The following is a 19,037-nucleotide window of genomic DNA, read 5'->3' as shown; positions in this document are numbered from 1 at the left end:
GGCCAGGCTGGTCTTGAACTCCTGACGTCTGGTGATCCACCCACCTCGGTCTCCCAAAGTGCTGGGGTTACAGGCATGAGCCACCATCCTTATCCATTTTCTAATATTTCTACAATGACCAAACATTACTTAACAACAATGATGTCAAATACCAGAGTAGGGAAAACCTGTACTCTATCCCATTGTCTTAGAAAACTAATGTAAATTGTGAAGAAAGCCTACATGAGTACATATGACCCATGCTTATCTTGACTTCAGACGGCATATTCAACTCCTTCCCATGAAATTTAGATGTGATTAGAGAGATTTCTTGAGTTCTTGGTAAGAATTCAGAGGATACTGAATTGGCAAGGGTGTTGGGCCATCTTTTATACTGACGGTGGGAATGGAATGCCAATTAGTATAACCCCCTCAACAGGCAATCTGGCAACAGCTACCAAAATTGAAAATACACATATTCTTCAATCTATCAATTTAACTTTGATAAATTTACTTTAAACATAATCTCATTTAAGTCCCCAGAGATGTTTAGGTAAGTGTTATTTGCAGAGAAAATGTCTTGGGAGCTACCTAAATTCCCGCCAATAGGACCCAAGGCAAATGAATCATGGTATGTTCATTCACCGAACTATTGTAGAGTTGTTTAAGGAATGAGGTTGATCTTTAAATATAATATGAAACATATCCAGAGCTCATAAATGAGAAAACTAGGTGCAGATGGTCTGTACAGTGTTTTACCACTTGTGTTTTCAAGTGTTATGCTTGTATTTGTTCACGTGTACCTTTTTTTTTTTTTTTTTTTGAGACAAGGTCTCACTTTGTCAGCTGGGTTGGAGTGCAGTGGCTCACTGCAGCCTCAACCTACCTCCTCCTGGGCTCAAGTGATCCTTCTGCCTCAACCCCTGCAGTAGCTGGAACTACAGGCACAAGCCACCACACCCAGCTAACCTTTTTTTTTTTTTTTTTTTTTTGTATTTTTTATAGAGATGGGGTTTTACCATGTTGCTTAGGCTGGTCTCAAACTCCTGAGTTCAGGTGATCCACCCACCTTAGTCTTCCAAAGTGCTGGAATTACAGGCATGAGCTACCGCACCTGGCCCACACGTGCTTTTATATATGTGAAATATTTGTTGACAAATTCATAGGAAATGCTGACAGTAATTGCTTCTGGAAAGGCAAACTTCTCAACTTCGGCAGAAAGATGTTGCTTTTCATTCCATACTCTTTGATCTCTCTGGATTTTCTTTTGTCATGTGCATATATTTGTGTAATATAAAACAATTTTATGAGTTAAATCCATCTGATCTCAGCCCAAAGAATGGGGGTGCCCCCATTTCACTTGATGCCAGAGAGCACTTTCCCAGCAAGAACTCACAGGACTCTGAGCTGGCCATGCCCCACACTGCCTCTGTCTCTGCCACGGTTGACCCTCCATAACTGGAAACCATGATCATTACCATTTGCATAAGTACAACCACATTGACCCACGGCTGTGACTGTCAGTTTTGAATGAAGGGAATTATTTGTATTCAACAGGCATTTCTGATTGTGGCCTTGACCAGCCCTGAGATATCTTTCAACAACGAATCACCAGCAGCCAACCCCATGACCTTTGGAAAATGAATTTGCCTGCCATTGGGCCGGCCCCAGTTCTCTTGCCCAAGTAAAATGTCAATTAGATCACTGGCTGAATATCGCTTTTGTCTACTTAAGCATATTCAGCTCACAAAGCCATAAATGTTTAGTTGCTTCTTTCTTGAAAAAAGACTCCACACCCAAGTTCAAAGTATGCTCCTGGCTCCATATGGTCACTGAAAAAAATTGATTCATTGGAAAAATACAAATATTGATTCATTATTCAGTCATCTGGCAAATCAAGCTTTGGGTCATTGTCAACAGACTGCATGTGATTTGGGTCCATGGATGCCTTCAGGCTCATAGAATAGGTGTTTTACGCATTCATCTCCATCTGCACTCCCAGCCCACATTGTTACCTACACCAGACAATGAAGAAGATAAAACCCAATGTTCAGTCTGGGCGCAGTGGCTCATGCCTGTAATCCCAACACTTTGGGAGGCTGAGGCAGGCAGATCACCTGAGGTCAGGGATTCGAGACCAGCCTAGCCAACATGGTGAAATTCTATCTCTACTAAAAATACAAAAATTAGCCAGGTGTGGTGGTGGCTGCCTGTAATCCCAGCTACTCGGGAGGCTGAAGCAGGAGAATCACTTGAACCTGGGAGGCCGAGGTTGCTGTGAGCCAAGATTGTGCCTTTACACTCCAGCACAGGCAACAAGAGCAAAACTCCATCTCAAAACAAACAAACAAACAAACAAAAAACCAGTGTTCTATTGAGTGATCTCTAGGATTTGCATAGAGAAAAATGAATAGGGAGGGGGTCGTGGCTGAGTGATGGTGATTCAGCCCAAAGCAATAAGAGTAAGAAGGACACCATCATGAGGTAACACTTCAATTAACTGTAATTAGTTTCTGGAGTTTTCTGTACTTGACTTTTAAGACATTTCACAGGAATTGAAACACAAGGAGCGTTCCAAAATTTTTTTTAAACAGAATGTCCCTGGCCCCATTCCCTTTAATCTGCCTTTTGCTGCCCATACCTTATTTTTTATTTCAATAGGTTTTCGGGGAACATTTTGGTTACATGAATAAGTTCTTTAGTGGTGATTTCTGAAATTTTGGTGAACCCATCACCTGAGCAGTGTACCCTGTACCCAGTGTGTGGTGTTTATCCCTTGCCACCAGCCGCCCTTTCCCCCAAGTCCCCAAAATCCGATGTATCATTCTTATGCTTTTGTATCATGCCTTAAATATCTTGAGAGATTCTTTTGACCCAGTGTTAGCCTTAAACATGGTTTCCAGGTACATGAAAAATAAATAGACCACAAAGCCAAGATTCTCAGCTTTAGCTCTGCTTCAGAAATGGTCTTGTTTTGTTCTCTAAAGACAGTGTTGGTCTCTTGTAGTTACATCTCCTATGGCCCCATTAAATGATGCTCTCACTGCTGCTAAGCAGCTGCTAATGTTGAAAGGGGTACATCATTGCCATGCACACCAAAACACCAAGGTTCCCAAGCTAAGCCCTTCCTTACTGTGTGCCTCCAAAGTTGAACAGTTTAACCCTTCCTGGGCTCTCTTTACATGTTCTGGCCATCTTAAAGTGAGCGCTAGCACTGAACTTCCATTTGGGTCCATTATGAAATTGCTTCATACCATTTGCACCTTTCCAGCCATTAGAATGGTCCACGTGCAGCTTGGGGAACTTGCTGTCAACCCATACAATTGGGTTGTGGATGTGCGAATGTTCTCTGGCGAATTGTTTGTTGTCACAGAAGATGAGTCTTCTTGGTATGTCAAGCCAAGATCCTTTTCTGGAATCAGCTCCTTAATGCAATTAGATTTCCTGAAATGATTTCCTTTCTTTGCCCATTTTACTACCAAGGCAGGTATGAGATGTGCTTTTATAATAAGTGGTTTGGCTAGCATGCAGTTCCTCTACTGCAGCCAGCCTCACTGCCTATTGAAATGGGGCAAATTGGGCGGGCCGAGGTGGGGGAGCGGGCGGGGGGGACTGCGTGGAATTCAGGTTGCCCTACTGAAAGTCATAGATTTACCAAGCTAGAGAGGGCTTTAAGAAATACATCATATGGTCCAAATTTCTCCTTTTAAACATGTGGCCAGTTGGCAAGACCAGCACCTAGGTTCCCTTGGTCTGTGTCTGGGTCTTAATTTGTAAAGGCGACTGATGGATGATACAGAAAGGTCAATACCATTTACAAAAAGTTTACTGTTACTCACTGGTCCCTAGAAATGGTGGCACAGCATGTCATTCAGGGCTGCAGGGGAAGCACCAGAGTCGGGCAGAATGCAGAAACAGGAGCAAGGGGAAAGCTGGGGCCAAAGCCTTTATTGAAGTTTCATAGGAAAGGCAAGGCAGGGCAGGGGAAACGGCTTAAGAATGGCTAGTTTGAATAATTCATGGGGCCTTGGGGCATAAAGGCTATTCCTAGTCGTCCTGTATACAGCCTTGGGTTGATTTAGGGCAGAGTAGAGGCTGGCTTGGAGTGTGAGCTAGATACAGCTGGTGGTTAGGATATGGACTTGGGATTAGTTGGTCTGTATATGAAAGATAGGCTCATTGGCAATTTGTTTACTGTCTCTAGGAATGAGCTAGCTCTGGAAGGGGCAGTCTCTCCCATGCCAAGAACCCTTCCCTCCCTCAACAAGATGTCAAACTATTTTAAAGCAGAGAAAATTTAAAAACATAATTAATACACCCCTAAATCCCTGGGACTCCTCAGTCCCTCCACTTCTCACCACATGAAGCCCTAGATGGAATGAAAGAGTCAAGCATCCCTGAGTTCTAGTAGCATTTCAGACTTGAAGATATAATTTAATCACCTGTTATTGCTTTACTTTTTTTCACTGGTGTATCAGGTGTCACTCGTCTCTAAACAGTGTGACCCAAGGGGTTAGCAATCAAGTCCTTACTTCTCTGCCAAATGCTATCTTAGGATTTTAAGTAATTCTTCTCTCTAATCCTTACTTTCCTCTTCTGTTGAAAATTATGAGCTTGCATCTGATGATCTCTGAGATCACTTTCAACGGTGGCATTTTACAATTCTATAGCTGCAACCACCCTGAGGGCTGGAATCCCCTTCAGCAGAGTTGAAGTTCATAGCAGGTGATTTTGTTAATGATGTAAAGGCAAACGGTGATGTTCTGAATTTAGGTGCATGGATAGGTAGGGAAAGAGGAAGGTATGATCATAGATAAGTAAGTAGGTGAATGTTTCCCAAGAAATCTCAGTGTTACCGTTGGTAATCAGGGCTCAGAAGATAAGTCCAAGGAAGATAACTCCTTAGGACTGGAAGACTTGGACAGCCCGTCCCCTTCCTCTCCCTCTCCGTCCTACTCCCACTCCCAAATAAAACAAAAAGGTCATCTCCTACATGCACGCTCCTGAATTCTGTTCTGAAATGTGTGGGATGCATAAAATAGCAAATGCCGTCAGATCTCAAGTTGGGCAAATACAGAGACAGCATTTTTAGTCTCATTGAAAAGTAGTTGTCAGAAATATGCCATTCACTCAGAGTCTCTAAGTGCTCTGTCAAGCTTTAACTCGATTAAAATTGAAAACCACATTGCTTGAAAACCAAACGTGAAATCGAAATCTCTTTACTCAGTGCTCTTACATTCTGGAGCCTGGGCTTATGGATTATCCTCAGTTAATTTATGCCATCTTTGTGCCATACATTAATTTTGAATATATTTGTTGAAAATTTCCTGTAGCTTGCATTTATGGTTGTCAAAGGGGCTTTTATCTTGAAAAAAATGGTGCTGGTTTTAATTACAATTCTAAATAGCTTCATAACCATCGTGAACCCTGGATTTACATCATCTTTATGACAGCCACGCAATCCCCACTTTATTGATTTTGTCATTTGCTTCATTACGGTTAATGCAAACCTTTTGTATAGAGACAATTCTGGGGCCTCTCTCTTCTTGGAGGGGTTAGCATAGAACATCATGACCGAGATAGACCCCTTCCCTCTACCCCCTCCTTCTGCCGCAGTGCTGACCCAAGGAAAAGTCAGGATGGAAAATATTTCCAAAGTGGCTATCCATCACAGGCAAAGGAAACGTTAGCGCTGATTATCCAACCTTTCATGATCGGGTGGGCTCAGACTTCTCTGCTTTGAAGTCCTAGAGATGGCATCACTCACGTTGTGAGACTGTGTGTCCGCCCCACCGCAAGCCTCACTCTGTTTGGAGAAGGGTTGCAGCAGCGGCCACCCACTTTTGCATTTCACGTGTGGATCTTGCACCCCCTGCACCCAGCCGGCCCAGGGGTCTAGGAACCAAAGCATAATATGGTTGATGGGGATGTGCTGAGTCCCCGAGATGTAAACGCCAAGAATGCCTGTGAGTAACCTAGGGTGGAAAATCAAAACCTTTGGTGATTAACTTGAAATGGAACATTTTAAAGCAAAGAACAGAATGAGGGAGCTTAAGGAAGTATAGGAAGACACAGCTTATCCATTTGTATCCATCAGGGACAGGCTTCCGAGGGCCAGGAGCAGCTGAGGGAGCTCAGAAAGCTGCTGGGCGCCCAATGCGTAAGGAAGGCTGCTGCAGGGGAGTCTGTGGATAGAGTCCAGGGCACTTTGTAAGTGGCGTTTGGATGGCTGAGAAAATAACACATTTGATCTGGAAACAAGGAATTTTCCCCCCAAGTCTTACTTGAAAGGACCTTACTTTTCCCAAACCAAGGCTTATAAGAGAACTAGCCTTTAACTGGGATAGGAAAGTAGAATGAACTTGCCAGAAAGGGCAGTACAAGTCCAAAGATCATTTCTGAAAGAGACAAAGGAGTGAGGTGGCCCATTTCTAGTGTAATTTACTGGGGAATGTTGGGGAAAGTCCTAGAAGGCCCATTCTCTGCCCTTGCATCTCCCGGAACTTCTCAGTGAGTCGCTCCATTTGGAACCATCCCCGGGGATGGCTTTCTCCTCTTCTGCCTTCAGAGACTGTGTTCGCCACTTCTAGACTCTAATTTTTCCAGTAGATGTGGGAGTCTAGTCTTAGCTTTCTAAAAGCTATGAAATTATTGAATGCTGGAAACACTGTTGAATGCTCTTTAAAAGCTGCTTCTGTGACAAATGGAACAGGAAAATATGCTGTTTCTAAGACACAGAAGAGCTGAGCAGGAAGAGGAAGCATCTCCAAGAGATGGGGTAGTAGGAACCAGTGGCCCAACACCTTGTGTCTAACCCCGTATGCATCCATGGTCTTGTCCCACCTAAGCACTCCTACGTGAATCTCTACCTGATGGGCACTGTTGAGGGCTTTTGAGCTTGGTGGTTTTCCGTGGAGTGCTTTGGTAGAAGTTAATACCACATTCATTCATACTTGTGTTTTTTTCCACCCTGCTGTTCAGACCTCTGACCCCCTGGAGAGTCCTCGTCTTAACTGTTCCAAACAGGAGGAAATTTACACTTACATTCTCAATGTACTGCATTAAAAATAAAATCTGACTCCTCAGACAGTACCTGTAACAACAAAATGAGAAAAACCTCATGTGAGGACGGACTCAGGGACTGAATTAAAACTCAGCAGCCCTGAATGCCAGCTCTTGAGGGGCCCATAGAAATCATCTATTTCTTGCCTTTGTTTTACCAATAGGGAAATTTTAGCCCAGAGAAGTTAGGCCATAGTCCAACGAGGTCAAAAATCCTTATCATCTGATTCCTGAGCAAACTGTATTTTTTCCACTAAACCACACCATCTTAAAAACAAAACAAAACAAATCTCTACTGCTGGCAAATGAATAAAAGAAAATCACTCTTTCTTATCCTCCCCCAGAACAGTGGCTCTCATCCTCAGTTCTGAAGTGTGAACAATGCCCTTATTTCCCCTTTTGGAATCAGGGAAGGAATTAGAAATTTCTTCAGAAATTTCTTCAGCCAATTAAGTAGAAGTAGCTGCAATGAAGAGCTCTGGACCCAGAAGCTTGTGGGCAGAACTGGCCTTCACCCAGGTGGTACCCAAGTAGGAACCATCTCTGTGGGCCCCCCAGATGTTTTTGGATTTACCAGTGAGACTGACTTGGCTGCTCCGGAGAATCCTGGGATAATTTAGAGACAGCATGAGGGAAAACTACTCACCATTTTCACCAGGCCCTCCCACCATCTCTTCCCCAGGAGCCGTCATGCGTCCATAGCCCACCCAGACCAGCGGCCTCTCCTGGAAGGCGTTTCTGGTGAGAGGCACTTCCCTCACTGCCCTGAGTGAGGGTAACAGCCTGGCCTCCTTTCTCCCCTTTTAAGAGAACCAGTCTGAGCAAAGACACACACACACGCGTGCGCGCGCACACACACACACACACGAGGAACTCGGCTTCTGAAATGCAAATGCAATCTACTGAGTTATCTGTGCTGGCTACTGATGCAAAAGGAGGAGCAGTGGTGTGGAAAATACAAAACAGTGGCTAATCCCACACTATTTTACGCTGGACTTGGGAGCCTAGCAGGTGATTTTTCTCCTTCCATCAAGTTTACCGTCCTCATTCTCTTTGCCTAAACTGACATTTTTCTCCCTGAATCTTGAGTGATTGGGAGTATCCCCAAAGCAAGCCGGGGGAGAGAGTTTTAAAATTTGTTATAAATAATCCCCCAAAATAGGTGAATTCCATTTCCTCATGTTTCTCTCCTTCATTTGCATTGCTCTTCAATGCCAAGATATTTCTTTTCACACCCAGATAGAATCAGGTTTGCTATCTCATCGTGTAAGAACTGATCCTAGACTTCCCTGTCTTTCACTGTGACGTCGTCAGAGGGAAACCACCCTCAAAATGGGGTGGTCTCATAAAGTTCCTGCCTGTCGTGGAAAGAGCAATCTTCACTTTTTTTTGCCTTTCCTAAGGTAAATTCACATAACACAGAACTAACCATTTAAAAGTACAATTCAGTGGCACTTAGTACCTTCACAGTGTTGTGCAGCCATCACTTTTATCTATTTCTTTTTGTTTTTTTCTTTTTTGAGATGGAGTCTCAATCTGTCACCCAGGCTGGAGTGTAGTGGTGCGATCTTGGCTCACTGCAACCTCCGCCTCCCAGGTTCAAGCGATTCTCCTGCCTCATCCTCCTGAGTAGCTAGGACTACAGGCGCCCGCCACCACACCTGGCTAATTTTTAAAATATTTTTAGTAGACAGGGGGTTTCACCATATCGGCCAGGCTGGTCTCGAATTCCTGACCTCACGATCCACCCACCTCAGCCTCCAAAAATCACTCAAGACTCAAAGGGAAAAAAATGTCAGTTTAGGCAAAGAGAGTGGGGATGGTAAACTTTTATCTATTTCTAAAACATTTTCATCACCCCCAAGGGAAATTCCATACCCACTCAGCAGTCACACCCCATTCCCTCCCTGCCCCCAGCCTCTGGCAATTGCTGATCTGCTTTCTGCTTCTATGAATTTATCTGTTCTGGACATTTTCTATTCATGGAATCACACAATAGGTGACCTTTTATGTCTGGCTTCTTTCACTTAGCATAATGTTTTCAAGAGTCATGCATGTTGCCGCGTGCATCAGTACTTCATTCCTGTTTTGTGGCTGAATAATATTCCTGTATGTGTACGTACCACAATTTGTGTATCCACTCATCCGCTGACAGACACTCGGGCTGTTTCCGCCTTTTGGCTCTTGTGAATGGTGCCGCTGTGAACATTCGTGTGCGAGTTTTTGTTTGAACACCAGTTTTTAATTCTTTAGGCTATATCCCTAGGGATGGAATTGCTGGGTCATATGGTAAGTCTATGTTTCACTTGTTGAGGAACCACCAAACTGTTTTCCACAGCAGCTGCGCCATTTTACATCCCCTCCAGCCATGTAAGAGTGTTCCAGTTTCTCCACATCCTCACCAAGCACTTACTGTTCTTCATCGTTTTAATGATAGCCTTTCTAGTGCGTATGAAGTGGAATCTCATGTGATCCTAGGGCTTTTTACTGAGTACCTCCTGTGTGCCAGGCACTGTGGTGGGCCAGGTACAGTAGTGTGTAAAACAGAGACTGTACCCGCTCTCCTGTTGCGGATAAGTTCAGGCATTCATGATTCCTCAAAAATAATAGTAAAGAAAAGGAAACTGGCCTCTTCTAGAGTATTTCCATGCTGCGTGTTAGCTAGATCGAAAGCGGCTATCAGCACAGCACGTGCTGCTGAGTTCTGATGCTCCTTTTCTCAGCAGTTAATTACAAGGACCTTGATATCCCCCATACACTGAGCTTACAAAGCATGTTTTAATTGGCCTCTGCTGCCACAGACATACCTTTGAGTGATGCCTCGCTAATGGCCACTCACCCCGAATACCCTACGACACAGTCTGGTTACTGTTGTCCCGTTCCTTTGGTTCCTGAGGCTTGTATACCCTTGGAAGACAAGCCTTATCACCTCTGGGGAAGGCCATGCCCAGGAATGATGGATTCAAATCGGCTTAATTTCCCACTTTTGCCTGGAGCAAAGAGAACCATTTCTCCAGAGAAGCCATGCCTGTGCCCAAGAGAGCACTACGCTGTCCTAGCCTGGTCAGAAGGCCACCCATTGGGTCCTACTAGGTGACCTGGAATTGAAGCATCCTCTCAAGGTGCCGGCACTCATCCATGATCCTCAGTGACTGGAGCTAAAATCAGTTACCATCCCCAGTGACCCTAAAAGTCAAATGGACCGGGACTCCCAAGGAATCTGAGAGACACAGGAGAGAGTGGTGGGGACACTGTTGACTGTGCTGCTCCCCCCATCCCCTACCCCCAACCCCATCTTCTGGGTAAGAATACTTTGCAGGCCAATGAAAGCAACTAGTTCCCAGTGACAAATACCGAGACTAAAGTTTGGCTTTCTCACCATCCTCTTCCTAGCCTACAATAACTTGAGTTACACCCACAGAGTGATATTAGGCTCCCTGTCTTTGTATTTTAAAAGTCAGAGAAAGGTGGGATAGCCTGATGGGTGAGCCCTGAGGCTCCTGGATTGGGAAGGCAGGTTTGAACTTGACTCTCCAAGGTACTAGCCGAGTTCCTTTTTTGATGCTACATAACAACCTCTCTGAACCTCTGTTTTCTCCTGTATTCACAATTCGTCCTACTCTGTGAAGTAAGTGCTTGAATGAGGGGATGACCGAAGAGTCATGAGAGCTTGGAAAGAGCAGTTCATTTTGCCTGAGTTTGTGCGGGAAGGTCTCCTAGAGTAGGTGGCCTTTGTGGAAGGTCTTGATGGATGGGGAGGGATTTCACACACAGGGCAAGGACAAGCATAAGTGAACATGGAAACATGAAAGTACTTGGTGCATTCACGTATTACACAGAGAGAGGTGCAGCTAAGGAATTAGGTCCTAAGGTCAGGCTAAGGAGTCTGGGCTGTTTCCAGAGGAGCAGCATCTCTTACAGTCATCGTGGGCATGGACAGAACTGGGTTCAATGCCAAGCTTAAAGACGTAGCTCTCAGTGCCTCACTTTCTTCTTCTGTAGGAATTATTGTGAGATCAGACTGGCATAAGACATTTAAATGGTGCTCAGTTCAATACTTGATGCTTAATAAGTGTTGAATAAATGTTGTGTGCAATTATTATCATGGTTGTGATGGTTTTATGATTGCTACGATTTATAATGTCAGCCACAGAGAGCCACTGAAGGTTTGTGTACAGATTATGGAATGTTAAGATTAAGAACTTATATGCCATAGATGGTGTGGCATTTGACTATTTTAGGTGGTACATTACTTGATTGGTTATTAGTTGGAAGTAGCCACCGAGAAATGAGATTAAATTTTGTGATTTCTCTCCTTAGTTGTTTCAACTATGGAAACTGTGAGTATGTGCACACGTTGGTATCCTTCTTTCAGTAAGGGAGCGATTTGTATTTTCTTTGGTGTAGGTTTTTGGTGGCTTCTTGTATTTCAATCTCATAACAGCAGGAGAAGTACGAAAAGCTTGTGAGTCTGAACTGCTGCCCTTAGTCCAGAAAGATTATGTTGAATATCTCAAATAATAGATTCTTTGGTCTGGGATGGAAGAAGAAGCGATAAAGAGAGAGGTTCAAATCACAGAAGGGTCTAAGTTAGATGAAGAAGAATGTTTTTAAAATTTCATAAGAAACCAATTTCAGGTCATATAACTTCAGAGCTGAAAGAGAGCTTGGAGATTATGTAAAAAAGAATTCCTAAATTTAATATTACTTGTTTTAAAGCAAATAAAATTAAGCAATGCCACAAATACATTTTCAGAGTGCACACATTTCATTAACACACAAAAATTCCTTTTGGACTAAATGTTACCTGCTTTTTACAACTGAGACTCGGGGGCATGGATGTGAATCACTTAGTTTGCGTAGTTACAAATTATACAAGCCCTAGTCTTCCATTTTTATAAGAAAAAAAAACGACTAGTCAATAACGAGAGCCTTCAAAGGGTTAGTTAGTATGGGCTGGAAATGTGAATAAATTCAAGGAAACCTTAATTTTCTTGCAGAGCAATCTATGTAATGTTTTTAAAGGGAAACAAAGATCTCTCAAGGCTGAAGGAGATGATGTGGTCTCAGTGTGCTGTCAGGGAGCGCTCCCCAGGATGGGCCCATTCATGGCCTGGACCCAGAGTGGGAATGCTTGCAATCTTGTATTTGAATGAAAACGAACATCTCACCTGGGCACTGACCTCCCATCCAGGAAGAAATATCTCAGCTCTGGCTCCTGCTTAGTGGTCATATTCATGCAACTGGAATCGTTTAATCTTTAGAGCCCAGTGGGAAAATTTTCTGAAACCCCCATGGGGATGAAAAGAAAAAAAACTACCTCACTATAGTTTGTGCTGGGTGATTTAGAAAAACAGAGAAAAAAACAGAGATGTGGGAGATAACTTTTCATGCCCGTTAACAAAAGCACATTTCATCTTCCCAGTTTCTCGCTTCTTCCTCCCTCCTGCGCCTCTGCCGGGGAGGAACCACAGATGGTTATCGCTCAAGAGTGTAACTAGGGAAACCACAAACCTGCCCCAATCACTATGGAGACAGCCATTTATTTGTCCAGCCTCTGAGTATTCATGACATCAGCAAGGCCGGCGAGTAAAACACTGATACTTCTTAAAAAGAAATTCTAATTCGCAATGAGGAAGGCAGAGAACACAAGGTCCAATGTTTCAGTGACTTTCAAGACTCCCCCTGGCCTTATGATGGGTGTGTTTGCACAGGGACAGCCCATTTTACAGAAGCTGCAGTGAGGAGCCTTTTAGAGCCAACAGAACTGAAAGCTGGGTTTGTGAGTCAACAGACATTTTAAGGTTGAGGGATACGGTTGAGGGAATGAAATGTCAAGAATAAATCTACTTTCAACTGAGTCAGCCCCATGGGGTATAACAGGGTAAGCAGCCATCGCAGTTTGCCTGGAATTGATTTGTTTCCCAGGATTGAACACAGGAGTTTCAATAGTAAAACAGGGAAAGTCCCAGGCAAACCTTGGGGAGTTGGTCCACCTAAGTATAAAACCCTTTGGTCCTAACATGGGGATGACCACAGGATGCGGGTAGATTTGAGGCAAGCCTCAAAGTGTGACAGCACATTTTGCAAACAGTAACCGAACTTCCTTGGTCCCCGGGTCTAAAAGTTGCTGGAAAACAAATGATACTCTCGCTGTGACTATGGGGTGTTTTCATTTGATTTGCTTTGGATTTGTTTGTGTTGTTATTGTTGTTCTTTTATTTATCTAGAAATGCCAGAGATTTGTTTCCAATTTAAACTCGCCACAATTAAGTGGGATCTCTGCTTGTCCCCAGTAACTATCTTTAATGCTAAATTGGTTTGCAAGGATCTTCCTCCTGCATTTTTCAACACAAATTCATTTGCCAAATGCCCAACATACAGGCAACTATGTAAACACAGAAGTGGAGTCATTGATATTTCCCAGCGATGTGTAAAACACCTCTTTATTCTCCAAGGTCTGGTGTGCCTCTTTGTGGCTAATCCATCATCGCTGTTTGCATTATTACAGAGCTTGCTTTCAGGAGCATCTACTGGAGTGGATGAAGTTATTCTCCTGCTGAGAAGTTGCATATGTTGAACGGCATTATGATCTATACGAAATAGAAGGTGTCGTGTTAGCTATGTGGCAAAGCATGCATAACGACATTTGTTGAAATAGACTTGTTCGATTTTCAGCTAAGTTCTAAGCAGGCTGTTCTGATCAGAGAGCTTAATTAAGCTAGGACATTGTCCTTTATAAAGTAGATTTGGTTGGTTGAAGTCTTTGGAATGCTAACAATCAATTAGCTAAATATCTCTGTAAATATAACTGGCTATACCACATTAAACATCAGAGGTCAACAATTGCTTTACCAGTTATATATATTTGTATTTACATGGATACAATATTACATGTAACTACATATGTAGGAAAAATAGGCATAGAGTTGTCAGTTTTAGAGACAGGGGTCTTTGTGAATACTTAAATAATTCATGGATCAGTAAACATATCTATATGTGTTGTAGGATCTGGTGGGCAAGTGTGCAAAATGAGCAAAATGATAGATTCCCCTCTTTTTGCTCATTTGAGATGTTGTTTTAATGTAGAATTACAGTAACCCTCTAATGATGAGAAGCAGTGACAATTCATTAGCAGATTGTGGCTTAGATCAAGTGTTTGATTTGTCTGAAGAAGTGTAACCCGTACTCAGTTATATGAAGTATATGCGTTTCTTTTGAAGATAATATTTTTTCCTTTTGTCAGTTAAAATAACCTTGAGCTTTATTTTTTTCAAAGACCCCAGCTAGCAGCAGACAAATGCTTCTATAATTTGTTCTTCAATAATGATTTTTTAGAATGTTAAACTGTCATAAAAAAACAACCTTCAAAAGCGCTTCTAGATTTCCTATTCTCTGCTTAAAGGACAATTGGATAATAGGGAGGAAAGAAATAGCACGTCAAGGCTGTTTCACATTTTGTCTTCTGCCTTGTTTCATGAAAGTAGGGATTCCCCTGGTTTTCTTTTTATAGTTAAAACATTCTGTTTCTCCTCAGTCTAGAAAAAGAATATCTTGAATATGTACATTGATGAACATATGTATATTTCATCAAAAATGGATTCAAATTATTATAGTTTAGTTTTTTAAATTCCCTTAAACCTTTCAATATAATTGAGCTGTAAAAACCAAAGGTGGCAACCTTCTTCCAAATATTTTCAAAGAATGTCTTATACTTTATTCTTCATCCTGAGTACCTAAGATAGTGTGACCATCTCATAGTACTGTCTTACTCTTACGGGTTAATTCCTTGTTGGATTTCATGACTGTTGACTTGCTTAGGGTTTCTAGTAAGGCTTCCCTTGTGAATTTCATACAGAAGTCCCCACACTTATTTGGCACATTTGGTAGGGATAGCTTTATTCAGAAATTAGCAAATTGTTAAACTCGAACGGGTGCTGAGCCTCAGCTACTTCTCCCATTTAGCATGAGGAGGAACATGAACAGAACGCGCAGAGCAGAACGCTGCTGCTGGATTGGGGGCCCCTGGAGGGACAATGCCCTCAGGCGAAGTTTAACCATCCACCTGATGAGATGCTGGGTCCCCAGAACATCTGGGTGAGGAGTGAACAACTGGATGGGTATCCCCTGATACAGACCTTGCATGTAGATACCTAGTTTGGAATTCGGCTTTTCTTCCAGATACCGAAAGCCTGTTTCTGGAGATGTCTATTTTCAAGGCATTCTTCATGGGAACTTAAATGCATCATTGAAATCCTAAATTTTTTTAAAAAATTCTTTTTCTTTTTATACATTTCTTTATCTCTTTTTTTTTTTTTTTTTGGTTATTGTTGGGAGATAGAAGCTTTTAAATTGTAGCCAGTTTTTTAACCCTTTGTAAAGGATTTAGATAGGCTGCTTTAATTTTTGAAGCACAAAAATATTTCTAATCCTGCTTCAATTATGAAATTTCACATTGCAATTGAAAGAGATGAACTGTGATAATAGGAGTATATTATGCTTACTAAAGGGAATTCTTACAAAAGTGCTATCTCCCAGTCTGCCATTTGTGGAGATTATTTTAAGTCCTCACTCACGCTGGCTTTCCCTTCCGCCTTGTTTATATTCTCAGAGTATAAAAATACAGTAGTCAGAAAGCTGCTCTCGGGGAGTCTGCATTTAGTGCTTGTCGGAGGATTCCTCTCTAAATGGACTCTGGTATCATTTTAGCACTCATATTGTTTGCCGAAATTCGAGCTTCCTGGGGAAATTAGAGCAGTTAATTTAATATCATGAAATGTTTTGGGGCTTCTTGGCTTATTCAGAGACAGAGGAGTGTACATCAAATTGAGTATCCTGTATAAAGTAGAGGACAATAAAAGTGGCCTCCAAAAAAATAGCCAGCCTTCCCAAAATCTCCTGCCTTCCTGTTCCCCATCTTCATCCTGGACCCATAGAAATCTTGTTTTATTCCAAGTCTCCTTCCCAAGGGCTCCCTGGTAGAGGTCTGTGTCTCAGAAAGACAAGGAAGCAGGGAAGGTGCTTAGCCCTGTCCAGGCACAGCAGGAGTGCTCAGTCTTTATTGTCACTAGAAGGGCCACAGGGCCACAGTCGTGACGATATGGCTTAGAGCTTTATTCCATACAACTTGGGTTCAGCCCTGACACCTTTTCCTGGAAGGACTCATTCTGCAACCATTGGTGACCATCTGTGAGGTGGCTGGCACTGCACTAGGCACGGGGGTAAGTTATGTTGCATGATAAGAAGCAAAGATTCAGCAGCTGTGGGAAATACACTTCTTATGGCCCAGGAAAAATCGAAAGAGAGCCCTCAGGCATCCTCCAACTGCTGAGTTCTCTCTCCTCACATTTCCAAAGCCCTTTTTGCAGATGCCTCCCGAGTGAAGGCGTGCATATTGCAGGGTAGGCAATGGGCTTTGTTGATTTGTTTTTGAGAGGGTCTTTGAACGAGGTCTTTCAAAGACACGGTATGGACCTTTGACCTGAGAGCTTAGAATACACATCAGCGGCCTGTGGTCACATCAGCCCCCAGAAGCAAACTGCTAAGTCAGATGTTTTGGCCTCAGCTTCGGAAGGTTCTCTGTGTGTTTAGTAACGCTCCGCTCCACCATCCTCAAAGAATTGCTGGGCTTGTGTTTATTTTGCCTCCCTTCTCCTGTGTGTCAGGACTAACTTTTATGTTGCTGAGGTGTCATTTTGCAAAGAAAAAGAAACCTGTCTGAACCAAGTGTGTATTTACTTTGTTTTAGAGACCTAGTGTATTTGCATGAAATATCAGGAAAGCTGATGGACGATTAATTGGGCTTTTTACAAATATGCTGATGCTCGGCGCCATGGAGATATAAGAACTGGGAAGTGGAGTAACTGCTGTGGTTTTTGTTTACCTTATGGGGCCCCCATAGGTGTCAAACCCTTAAAGACCCTGGTAACAAATGGGGCATCTTGTCTTGAGAATGGCTCCTTGACCATCACGACTGGAATACCCTGTTTCATTTATCTGTGGTTAGAACAAAAGGAGACAATCTCAGTTATAATAAATGTCTTCTAGAAAAGCACACTTCTGCATAAATATTTTAAATTTTGATGTTTCATGTTTTAAAATAGTCTATAAAATACACCCACAGAGATGCTTATAGTAAAGCTCAGTTTTCCCTGTTGCAAATAAACTAGACGTCAACTTGTGCCACCCAGTGAAAATATTTAAACGTCACGTAATTAGTAACGTATTAGATGTCTCTGCTTTTAGCCTGAAAATGATCAGAGCCCTCTCGAAGACTCTTGTCCCACCACTTCAGTTTACTGAGGAGCAGGACTGTGACGGGATATTGAGTAGCGTGTGTTTAGTCTTTTTAAAAAATCTTTTGGCTAGCTCCCTTCACCACATACTTTTTTATTCTCTTTCTACCACTTTGGTTTATTCTCTTCTTTCTATGGCATTTTCTTCTTCCCTGCAGATTCCATTCTTTCCACGTAAAATTCTGTACATTTAGAGTCCCCTGTTTGATTTCTGGTGTTCTCAAAAAGAAAAGGAATAGAAAACGCTTCACAAATCCAGTAAATAAATAATATACTAATAGCAAGGACCTTTATGAAATGTCTGCGTGAAAACCGATGCACCACAAACTGCCATCTCTATACACCCCAGACTTCCCAGTGTGATGATTTAGATCCTTTTCTACTTAGGCAGATGGTGCCATTTTTGCCGAATTCAGCATGTTCATTGAACAGTTTCTTGGAGCCAAAAGCCAGCTCCACTGCATTTCTGCTTGGTAAGGTTTGGTGGCCTTGGCGTGGGGTACGGGTTGTTGATTCACCGGCCTCTGAGCTGATGATAAATCTAGAAGCTGGGTAGCAGGACTAGACTGCCTTCATAGAACCTCTGCGGGGAATCGGCGGCCCCAACACTGCGAGAAATCTATGAAAAAGAGGCTCAGCAAACTCATGTGAAGAAAGGCTCCAGAAGAATTAGGGGTCGAGAGGATGCGGTGAGACTCCGTGTGAGTGGGCATCAGTGAGAACTTTGAACGCTAGATACAGAACTCGCCAACCAAAAATGTGCTTCTGCTTCTCGAGATGCCTGTGGATTGTTTTTTTCTTTTATTCTAAATATCTGAATCTTGTATCATGAGCATCTATTGAGATGATATATTAATAATTCCCCAAAATATCATGACAGAGCCTGTCTGTTGTAATGCACGGCATCACTCTATTGCGTTTTGTGTGCATTTATACAATTCTACATCTGGATACTTTTCCAAAGATAATAGTATTTTCATTTTAATCCTGCCTTCCTTCAGTAGAAAATAAAGCCCTGGGAGAGGGTTCCCAAAGGTAGCTTTGGCACGTCTTTTGTGGAGAGTTGTCCTGGGATCGTTTAGCTCAAGATACACGTGAAAGTTCCAACACCAGGAAAACCCTCCACCTGAGAGGTGGAGAAAATTAAAAGAGTCTTGGAGTTTTTTAGTACAGCCATAGTTCTTTTCACCTGACCCGCAGCCCCAAAGACCATGGTGTGCTCTGCGGACACAGTACGACAATCTGGTGTCAATAACCAATTCCTGTATAACACCTTATTGTTGTTTATGGTTTTTTAAGGAATAAAATGGGTTATGTATATAATACATGATATTTAAGTTGGGGTATGATAATGGTTGATATCCTGACTTACATATTATATATATTTTAATTTAAAAAAAAAACGGTATCTATGTATTATCCCTCAACTAAAATAGCTCAGTCTCCAACTAGAATGTATAAGTCAAGGCATCTTTTTAAGAGACATTATTTTCATGCTCACAGGATGGAAAGGGAAATAAAAAAGGAGTCTGGAAATAGGTGCATTTAATTCTCCCCAATTTAAATCAAAGTGGTACATCTTTAAGGCAATAACGATATTCCTTCTTCCCCTCTTCATGAACACTTCCCTCAATGAATTTCTTTAATGTTGATGATGGTTAGTGCAGTTTGAGGGAATCTGTATTTAGTCAGAAAATGCTT

General features: G+C 42.4%; 1 protein-coding gene across 1 annotated transcript in view; it reads left to right on the top strand.

Moving 5' to 3' along the window:
• SLIT3 (slit homolog 3 (Drosophila)) overlaps positions 1 to 19,037 on the top strand; it is a gene marked incomplete at its 5' end in the record, with an annotated part of 639,532 nt that overhangs the window by 438,803 nt on the left and 181,692 nt on the right. The window lies entirely within an intron of this gene.

This window comes from Colobus angolensis, unplaced genomic scaffold (assembly GCF_000951035.1).
Source record: "Colobus angolensis palliatus isolate OR3802 unplaced genomic scaffold, Cang.pa_1.0 Scaffold27, whole genome shotgun sequence".
Lineage (NCBI taxonomy): Eukaryota > Metazoa > Chordata > Mammalia > Primates > Cercopithecidae > Colobus > Colobus angolensis.
This window is presented reverse-complemented; position numbering and strand designations above follow the sequence as displayed.